At 34.4% G+C, this 10,788-nt stretch overlaps 1 long non-coding RNA gene across 1 annotated transcript; it reads right to left on the reverse strand.

Annotated features, from left to right (window-relative positions):
* Positions 1-6,352: 6,352 nt before the first annotated feature.
* LOC115031484 lies at positions 6,353-9,152 on the reverse strand. The gene is made up of 3 exons (XR_003837102.1): positions 9,112-9,152; positions 8,201-8,328; positions 6,353-6,466 (listed from the first exon to the last, which is right to left on the reverse strand). It is a non-coding gene; the product is annotated as an uncharacterized LOC115031484 (long non-coding RNA).
* Between the last annotated feature and the right edge of the window lie 1,636 nt (positions 9,153-10,788).

Below are 10,788 nucleotides of genomic sequence, written 5' to 3' on the forward strand. Positions count from 1 at the left end.
TTTTTTCAATTATCCTCAGAAATGGACAATAATTCCAGTATATGGGATATTATAAACTCTGGCAATAACTGGGTAGCATATGTAATTTGTCTTCCTTATTCTAATGCAAACCTAAAAAGATAAATTTGCCCTATACACACATTTACCTAACAATAGAAAAAATTTCAAAGAAAACAGTAATATGTGAGATAATGATTATAGCACTGACAAAATAAAAGTATGTAGTTGCAATTAGAACAAGATGTGCATATTTTATTATGAAATATGCACTCATATGGATGCTATAACACAATAAGGGAATTTCACCGATTATTATTGCCAATGAAATGGTGAGGGGAGGAGGCTCAAAGAACATGCTTTGTAGATTGAGGTACATCACCAACTGTCTCTTCTAACATTTCCTCATTTTCATTGTGTCGTATAATCTCATGGATCATAAATCAGAAGATGGTGATAATATGCAAGGAACAACCACATCACACAATAGACAATAACAATTAAGAGCAAGAAGAAAGTTTTTGACATATCTAAATATAAAATTAGAGCCTTGTCAGTTTCCTACCTAACTTGTATACTAAATAAACTACATAAATCATGTCATTATTCTACAGTTATAAAAGGAATATCTGCATCTAATATACAGTAATCCAAAAAGAAATGTGTGCAGAGTAGCTCCATGAGAATACTGAAAGAAAACAATGAAGATACGCCAACATGAAATAAGGACACATGTTCCACGATGTTTATAGCAGTCTTATTTATAATAGCCTGAAGCTGAAAAGAACCCAGGTGTCCCTCAGCAGAGGAATGGATACAGAAAATGTGGTATATTTACACAATGGAGTACTACTCACTTACTAACAACAATGAACTTATGAAATTCTTAGGTAAATCTGGAGGATATCATTCTGGGTGAGGTAAAACAATCATAAAAGTAAAGACATGATATGCACTCTGATAAGTGGATATTAGCCCAGATGTTCGGAATATCCAAGATTCAATTCACAAGCCACATGAAACTCAAGAAGAAGGAAGACAAAGTGTGGATACTTGGACCCTTCTTAAAAGGGGGAGCCAAACACCCATGGAAGGAGTTACAAAGAGAAAGTGTGGAGCAAAGACTGAAAGAATGACCATCCAGAGACTGCCCCATCCGGGAATCCATCCCTTATACAATCACCAAACCCAGACACTATTGTGGATGCCATCAAGTGCTTGCTGACAGGATCCTGATATAGCTGTCTCCAGAGAGGCTCTGCCAGTGCCTGACAAATACAGAAGTGGATGCTCACAGCCATCTATGGGACTGAGCACTGGGTACCCAATGAAGGAGCTAAAGAAAGGACCCAAGGAGTTGAGGTGGTTTACAGCTACATAGGAGAAACAACAGTCAAACTAACCAATACCCTCAGAGCTCCCAGGGACTAAACTACCAACCAAAGATAACATATGGTAAGACGCATGACTCCAGCCACATATGTAGCAGAGGATGGCCTAGTCATACATCAATGTGAAAAGAGGTCCTTGGTCCTATGAAGGCTCTATGCCCCAGTGTAGGTTAATAGCAGGGACAGGAAGAGGGAGTGGATGGGTTGGTGAACAGGGGCAGGGGAGAGGGGATAGGGGAGGGGGATTGTTAAGAACCACATGTCTATAGCAACATACCTTCGAGTTTTGGGACTAATGCAAAATTCTGTGAGGTATTCAAAATCCTCTTTTGATATTTCTGTGAGGTGCAACACTCGGTTGTAAAGCTGTTTCTACTGTTTCTTAAATGACTATAATTTCTGAATCTAAATTCATTCTTTCATAGAAGCTCAACAAGCAGGGAAATTTGGGTAAAAAAAGATACTATGCTGGATATGTAAGACAACTAAATAATATATTATGTATGAAATTGAAAAAAAAAAAGGTTTTATTATTTCAAGGAACAACTCTAACATACCAGAATTATACCTATATAAGCACTCATGATATGTGACACAGAAATAATTAGAAAAACAGAATGTGGATAAAAAATACTGGTAAGCCAGTGGAGATGCACCATCAAAAGATGAAATGGAAATCTGGAAGGTAAAGTTGTTTCAATATGGGTATACAATTCTATTCTGACACCAATGAGAGTCAGTTGAGTTTGCATAATTCTCATGCATTTTCTGACTTTTAGAATGTAATTAGCAGACATGGAAGAGAATGCAAATAGATAAGAACTAAAATTTTCCAATGAAGGTTGATAATTTAAACTGTAGATCCTAGATAACAAATTGAATATCTGAGACCCCTGATGTTGTCAGGATGATAACAAGGAAATTTGCAAGTATTATCCTCCCATACCCACAAGGGATTTGAGAGAAAGGCAGGGCAGTATTTCTAAGTTTTAAAGCTCAAACATTTCAAAGCATCAAAGAGTGCCAGGTGAGTATTTTTTCTGTCAAAGAAAATTTAAAAATAGAACCCCAATCCTTTTTCTCTGTCAGATAGTGGAACCTGAAGTAATCTTTACTTGAAGATAATTAATTACATAAAAACTCAGACAGAGATGACACATCTTGAAGGAAAAGCAGAATCTGTGGAAAAGGATCATATTTCCTGCATAAGAAGCAGGAATGGGTCCTCAGAACAATAGAGTCGGGATTCAGCAATCATTCTCTATGTTAATGATCAATTGGCTGTGTTCCCTCAGGTTTACAGAGTAGTCTTCCTTCTATCAAGAATTTATAGTCAGGCTTTGAATAGACACAGGCACCAGCTGAAAACTGGACAAAAGCTGGAGCCAGACTGGTAAAAATCTAACCTGCCCAGACTTCTATAAGCCCATGTTGCCTCTGTTTTTCAAAGTTTGTACAATTGAATAGAAAGTAGATTAAGAACAAATCCATATAGAGATCTTAAATCTAGGGAGAGAAATCAAAAGTCTGCTATAAACTTGGTGATTTCCATTATTGATTCTGATTCACATATCTCTATATCCTCCATATATGTTGTAGTATCAAGGGGAAAATTGAAAATGGAAGACAAGATAAAATGAAATTTATTCTGAGTTCTCGCTCCAATTAATAATAGACATAAATAGCCATTGTTGCCCAGGGAATGATTATATATTTGATTGCTTCTCTTAGATCCTGGCTAAATAAAATGAACCTCTCTGTGTGCTTTTCTGATTGTAACTCTGGGTCATATACTGCTCAATGTTGTTGATTTTTTCTGATCATCCTTTGTTAATTTCCCCAAATATTATGCTTTAATCATATCATTACATGATATATGCACGTCTATGATAGTGATCTAAAGAAAATCCTTGGGTTATAAAAAGGAGAGTTGATATTGAGCACTGCTCCAAATATTTTCAATTACCAAGAATATATCTCAGTATAATAATGACAAACAAATTATTTAAGAAGTATCTCTTTTAGAAATGACACATATATTTTTTTTCTAAAATTTTCTGTGTAATACTTTATGTGTGGGTGCACAGCTCTCTACATGAAGGCAGAATTAATTTAGGTATAATTCACTTTTGTAAAATATTTTCTTCTATATGCATATTTTGTGTTTGGAAAAAGCTATACTATATTACCTCTCTAATCACCACTATCACTATTTCATATCATGTCTTTAATAAAAACTAAGATAAAATAAATCACCTGTATATACTTGGATATTCAGAGAATCTACTGGAACTTGTGTATCCTTTCAGAGAAAGCATTGCTGAAACAATTCCTTCCCTGAGCCCAGTCACTCTAGTGAGCATAGCACTTCATGAATCCTGCATCTATACATACTGAGGAATTTGGATGGGTAGATATTATATAGTGTACATGTAATCTCAGTTGTTGAGAATTCAAGAGACAAAGTATGCTTAAATATTCAGCCAATACTGTTTTGATATAAATCTATATTATGACTGGCTTATTGAGATACTGGTTATCACAGGTATGGAATTTACTAAACATATAAAGAAATCTGTCCAGTAAAATTCAAAGATTTAACTGTCACCTGTCTTCCTTATAATCCATTCTAATATCAGTATTGTTGCTTTTAATATGTGTATTCTAGATTTAAATTACAGGTGAATATATGTATTTGTATATATATATATATATATATATATATATATATATGTTAAATTTAAATTATACACACACACACAAGAGGTTAACTGACTATTAAATAATTGTGCATATAATAATATTAAAAAATTAAACTTAATAAATGAAACCCAAGGACAACATTGTTGTTAATTCTAGATAAACATCTTTTTTTGCTACTGCTCTAGCTCTGATTCTGTCTTCTGTATTTCTCTCATTCAAACTTTTGTTTTCTGAATATTCAACTAAAATCTTAGAAAATGGGTAGGTATCTGTGCTGTTCTCCTCTGATCCAAACTCATACACTACCATAGAAGCAACACATTGAATTCTGATGTATATAACATCTAAGAATTCAATTCAAATTTTCACCATTATTCATTTTCAATAAAATCCATCCAATAATTCCTTACAACACTAAAGTCTTAGAGATAGGATCCCCTATGTCATTCATAATGTTATTCGTTGTACTCCTTACCACCATGGTATGTTAATTTAAACACAGCAAGTTACAGTACTACAAACTTCAAAGTAAACTGCTTAACTTTTCACACTTTGAAGTGTTAAAATTTGCCAAATTTAGGCCTTTGAAGGGTAATAGTACCTTGGTGTTCAAAGCCATGTATTAATTATTCACTGTATCTTTTCTGAGTAATGCAGCCATATATAATGACTTCAGCGGGAATTTATGCCTAATGCAGGAAACATGGTCTACTACACAAGAAGGAGAGATCAAGAAGCTGAAGGAACAACATTTTTCTGATAATTTCCTGAAATCACTTAATTTCTAAGCTATGTTACAAATAACTATCCTAACACCTACATAAATAATTAGCTATCTCCCTCAGCAAAAACCTTTATTTTCTATTACAGAGACCATTACTGAATTCCCCAACCACTCAAAATGTAAAGAACCAAAGAAAGTGGTTTGACTAACCCTAAGCAATGGATCCCTAAAATTTGACATTATTCCAAAACTCAGAAAATATTGCATAAAACAGGAAATCAGAATATAAAAACCAAAGTAATAGCCTATCTATTGTGAGAAATGTCTTTTGTAAAGTATAGGTAAGCTACACACATAAAATCTCAAAATCCTTCACACATAAATAAAAAAGACCAGTACTTTTAATGCCAAGGAGTATAGGTAACACAACTCAAAACCCCACACTTAACTGAAAGTTCCAGGGAAAAGATGGATGCAAAGAGAGGGACAATAAGGGACACAAACACTGATAGAATACAAGGTATAAGCAGGTAAGATGAGGAATGTGAATATATATCCTGTATAAGTGAGAATAAATAATAGTGAAAAAGTCATAAGCATTTGATATTTAATGGACCACAAATGCCATTGGCAGAGTCTAGGGGGAAAGGGGAGGAAAATATTGTAAATTCTCATATACAAAATTTTAAACTACATCAAAGAAGCTTAGATATATGTGTGTACACAATATATAAATATATCAGTAATATTTATATACACATATACATATATGTGATATATATATGTGTGTGTGTGTGTGTGTCTGTGTGTGTCTGTGTGTGTGTGTGTAAAGGATTGAATTGTAAGCATATTATATTTGGATAGATTTTGCTATCACAACTATATATCTCAAAATATGAAATTATATCTTAGATAATGCTGGTGCCAGCAATTAATTATATTGTTGAGTCATTAGCTACAGTAGACTTATGGTCTCCCCTTTGAATCAACAAACACAATTACCAAAGGTATGGTTAAATATTTGCTACCTCTAGGGAATGTCCAAGTGCTGAAGATATCACTTATTTATGTCATCAATGAGGAGAAATCCACCTGGTGATCAATTAGAAGATTCACTGCTACTGACTACATTTAATGAGGCTGAACGTTTACTTATGTGCTACTAAAGGAAAAAAAGAAATCCTCGATATCACCAATGATGATCCCTGAAAAAGGAGTTATCAAGATAATACATTTGCCATACAGGCATAAATATTATCATAGTAATCAACTACTTTATGCTATGTTTATGATCATCTCCATGAACCTTAATCCATACCTCACATTGTAATTTTCCACTAATCTGAGACCTATGAAAAACAATAATTTTCTTATTCTGCTAAATGGAAAAAGTAAAATGAGTCCCAATGACATAATTCTATACCCATAGATCTGAGGATCACTTATCATCAGAGGTGTTTCATACATTTTCTACTGAAATCTATGCACAAGCATTCAAAACTCAATAGTGAAAGTTGAAAAGAGAGTTGTCTTACAATACCATCAGCTGAATGTGGTGCTCTGCCTCTGTACTGTGAGTTTCTCATGAAGCTGAGAGGAGGCATGGTTTCAGGGATAAGTTGGAGTACTCAGCGAACAGGACAGCAAGACTCTGCATCGGAAGTACATGGACACATATTAAGAGAACAAGATTGGGAAAATATGTAACCTATGAACACTTTAAACTACAAATACAAAAGTAATATGCATAAATATTTTCTAGAATTAAACTAAACAGTAACTGCTAGAAATTATGTAAATGAATCAGTGCAAGTTGTTCAAGATACTACCAAAATGGATACCTGAAAGGACATGTCAATAGCTATAGGAAAAGACATTAAATTATGAAATACTGTTATATTTTATGTAAAAATATAGTGAAGTTCCAAATAAACACTTAGCCCTTGTTATAAAACAAAGATAATGACATAGGACCTATTAATAAAATGTTCATGTTCAAATATTTGTTTTAATTTTTGAACATTCTTATTTTTAGATAACAGTACATTATGCTAAGAACATGTTTTTCAAATCTTTCCTTAAGGTACCAGTATTTTTTTTTTTAAACTAGGTCTGTATTTCTTGAGATAGAGTGTTAGAAACATAAGAATAGATTCCAATCAATATTTTGGCTATTTATCATCTAAGTAAATCCCTCTGTTATTTGGAATGGCAAATCAGTTTATTTACATGTACTACCCTCATTCACGTAGTACATCCTGGTTTGGAGGTCTATGCTGCGTAATCTACTTTTCAGTTATAGCACAATGACCAACTATGATTTTACACGAGCATCATTAAAGCAGGGAAATTTCATCAGCATGGAACTTAGTACTATTACTGAGAGTCAGTATTTTTAAATGTTCTCATGGTGTGCTTTCTAAATCAAAATGTCAGAAAGTGAGAGGAGACAAAAGAATAGCCAATGGGTAGAGAGAATGAGGAGAACTAGTAAAAGATATCTTCAGTACTGAGAGATTCTTTGCACCTTCATATGTTAACAGGCACATCAGTTAGATATTTGTCCAGGTTTTTATGACACTTAACATTTCCTTCTTCCAAAGCTAGTATGAAATAGAATCCTTTGATAAATGCTGTACACAATTATATGGCATATCATCATCTACCCCCTAATTCTCTCTCCTCGCTCTCTCCATTCTCTCACTTTCAGCTCTATATCTATCTCTATACCATCAGACCCTCAACTGAATCAGACTGTGTTATCAATTCAACATTCCCAGAGTCCTAAAGATAGGTTCCTGCTGTTTCTAAGTGATGCAAATACTTGCATTGCTGATTGTAATTTGTTGTATTGTATCTCCCCTATCTTAAATAGGCTACAGGTAAGACCTTAAATTCTTACACTTTGATTCTCCATACCACAGGAAATTTAAAAGAATCAAAATAACCTAACACACAGTAGGCTACCAGAAATTATGTGATATGTGCATTTGGAAACAAGTTTTTTTTAATATTTAGGAGCAACTCAAAGTAATATAATTGCTAATTGTGCATGACAAATCACAGAGAAGTACTTGTGGAGAGTGAATATTGATGAAGTGAAATTGGTCAATCAGTGTAAATTCAATATTGAAAAGTGATAAGGAAGTCTGATGTGTAAATTTCTTTTGATGAGAATATATAATATCAGTCAAACACCATAATATGGTTTTCCAAATGGCTTATATATCACATGATTTACTAGATAGGAATTGGAAGACAGAGAACACAAAATGTAAGAATTATTATTTGTCAAAGTGCAATGATAATTTAAACTTGACTCTAGGAACAGGATTTGAAAAATTGAAACTCTGAGATAGTTATGGAAACAGGAAAATAGTACAACCCTTGTTTTGTCAGATACTGGTTCTTGAAGTGTATCCCATCCTTGAAAATGATGAATGATGCAAAACTGTGACAGGGACAGTGTTTCTTAAAGCAGGAGCAGTGACTTCAGCTGGAGGAACATATTTTCTGCAAAGCAAATAGGAACAGGTGCTCCATGAGGAATATGGAGATCCTAGAAAGTTCTTGCTACAGCTAGCTTTCACTTGGTTCTGTCGCCTACAATTTTTATGAGCATTCCTCCTACTCTGAGAAATAGCTTATATACTTCTTCTTTACAGGGCCTGGGACTACTCAGAAGCCTACCTTTCAATAATTCTGTAGAAAAAATTGATATTATCTCTGGTTGTCTATGCTTACTAGAATAAGTACATACAATTAAACAGTAGATTAGGGACCAATTATGAAAAAGATCTCAAACCTAGAACTAAAATTCAAAACCTGCTGTAAAGTAAGAGATCTCATAACTGAAATATCCATCACTAGGTTTTTTTTTTTTTTTTTTTTTTTTTTTCAGATATCCACTATCTCTGGCTCTTTGAGAAAGTGCATCTTTACTGATTGGAACTGCTCCATCAGAGAGAGTCTCATATCATTCAGGGTTTTATTTATTCAACTTTTTATTACACTGGAATGTTCATGTAAACACTGGACTTAACAGTACTACAAAATGTTAGGACAAATTTCATAATTTTATTAACTTTCTATAGTATCATCACTTCTTTTTAATTATTCTTTATGTTTTTTACAGTTCAGGCTTTATCCCCCTCTCATTCTGTCCTTTGAGTGTTTCTCTTCTGATACCTCCTCCTGGAGGTTTCCCTCACACCCTAAACCCAGCCCTACAGTCCCTATTCCCTGGGGTTCAAGTCTCTTGTGGGTTAGGTGAATCTACTCATACTTAGTGCAGACCAGGAATTCTTGTTGTATATGTGTTGGGAGCCTCATATCAGCTGGTATATGCAGCCTGGTTGGTGGTACAGTGTCTGAGAGATCTCAGGTGGCCAGGTTAGTTGAGACTGCTGGTCTTCCTATAGGGTTGCCTTCTTCATAAGCTTCATCCAGCTTTTGAAATTTCAACCATTGGGGTCACTATCTTCTGTCCATTGCTTGGGTGGAAATAGTGTCATCTGATACTTTCAGCTGCTTTGGGGGACTTCTGGAGGACAGTCATGTTTGTTTCCTGTTTGTAAGCAAACCATAGCATCAATAATAGTGAGGCTTTGGGGTCTCCCCTTAAGATCGATCCAAATATGAGCCTGTCACTGGATCTCCTTTCCCTCCACATTCCCCATTTTTGTCCTTGCAGTGCTTTTTAAATAGGAAGAATTCTGGATCAGAGTTTTTTACTATTGGATGAAAAACCTATCCCTCCACTTGATGTCCAGTAATTCTACTGGTGGTGAACTCTACAAGTTCCCTCTGTCCCCCATATGAAATTTCGTCTAACACTTGCTTTGAGATATGAGAGTCTCTCACCTCTCAGGTCTCTGGTACATTCAAGAGAGTCCCCCACCTCCAACCTCCCAAGGGTGCCTACTTTCATTCTTTCTGAGGGCCATCGGGCCTTCATTCATGCCTCCCCTAAAACCTGATCATTTTTCTCTATCCCCCTTCTTGTCTCCATTTCCACCAGGAATCCCCTTCCATATACCATGATGGGTTGGCATTACAGAAACACAGATGAAGTGTTTATGATGTCTCAGATGATTTATTGAGACTTATTTCATCATCAAGAAGAGATCCATGTTCAATAATATAACATAAGCCAAAACCTGTGGCAGCAGAGATAATGGAATCTGGATGAGAACTTCGCTCTGCCAGTTTCTTATAACAGTAATATATATACTTTAAACTATAGAAATGTATAGCTGTAACCGTCAGGAAATTAGCTTCATTCTGCACCAGACAGAGACAATTATAGGACTGCACAACTATTCAAAATGCAAAGAACAACGGACAGTGGTGTGTCCAATCCAAATTTATGAATCTAAAATATTAAGCATTAAGCTAACACAGGAAGGGTTGCAGGAAGACAGTAAAAATTAAATTATTCATAGGATGAGATGTCTACTACTACAAAGTGTCTTCTATATAGGATAACGATGTTACACAATAAAATTTAACAACATGCATAACTAAAGATTATCCTCACATCACTACAAGATTGCATGCCAATTCTGAAGGAGAAAATATCATAGACATAAACCCCATTTTAGCTGAAAAGTTACAGGCAATTAAGGATGTGAACAGAGATAAATTTAACCTTCTTTGGGGATATGCTCCCTGATAGGTTGTTCAATATCAAACATGCAGCCTAAAAAACTTTGCATATGATCAAACCCTCATACACAGAGCAGTAAATAGTTATGTATATATTTGATTATGTAAATAATATTAATCACTAGAAAGACAAAATGGCATTGCAAATGAAGTAGGCAGACAGGAGTAAAATTCGAGATAATGGATGAATCATGGAAATATTGTCAGTTAAAATAATTATGTCTCAAATTTTCAAAAAATCATAGAAATATACATATATACATATATATGTATGTATATATAATGTGTGTGTATGAAGCAATATAT

Source organism: Mus caroli, chromosome 7 (genome assembly GCF_900094665.2).
Source record: "Mus caroli chromosome 7, CAROLI_EIJ_v1.1, whole genome shotgun sequence".
Lineage (NCBI taxonomy): Eukaryota > Metazoa > Chordata > Mammalia > Rodentia > Muridae > Mus > Mus caroli.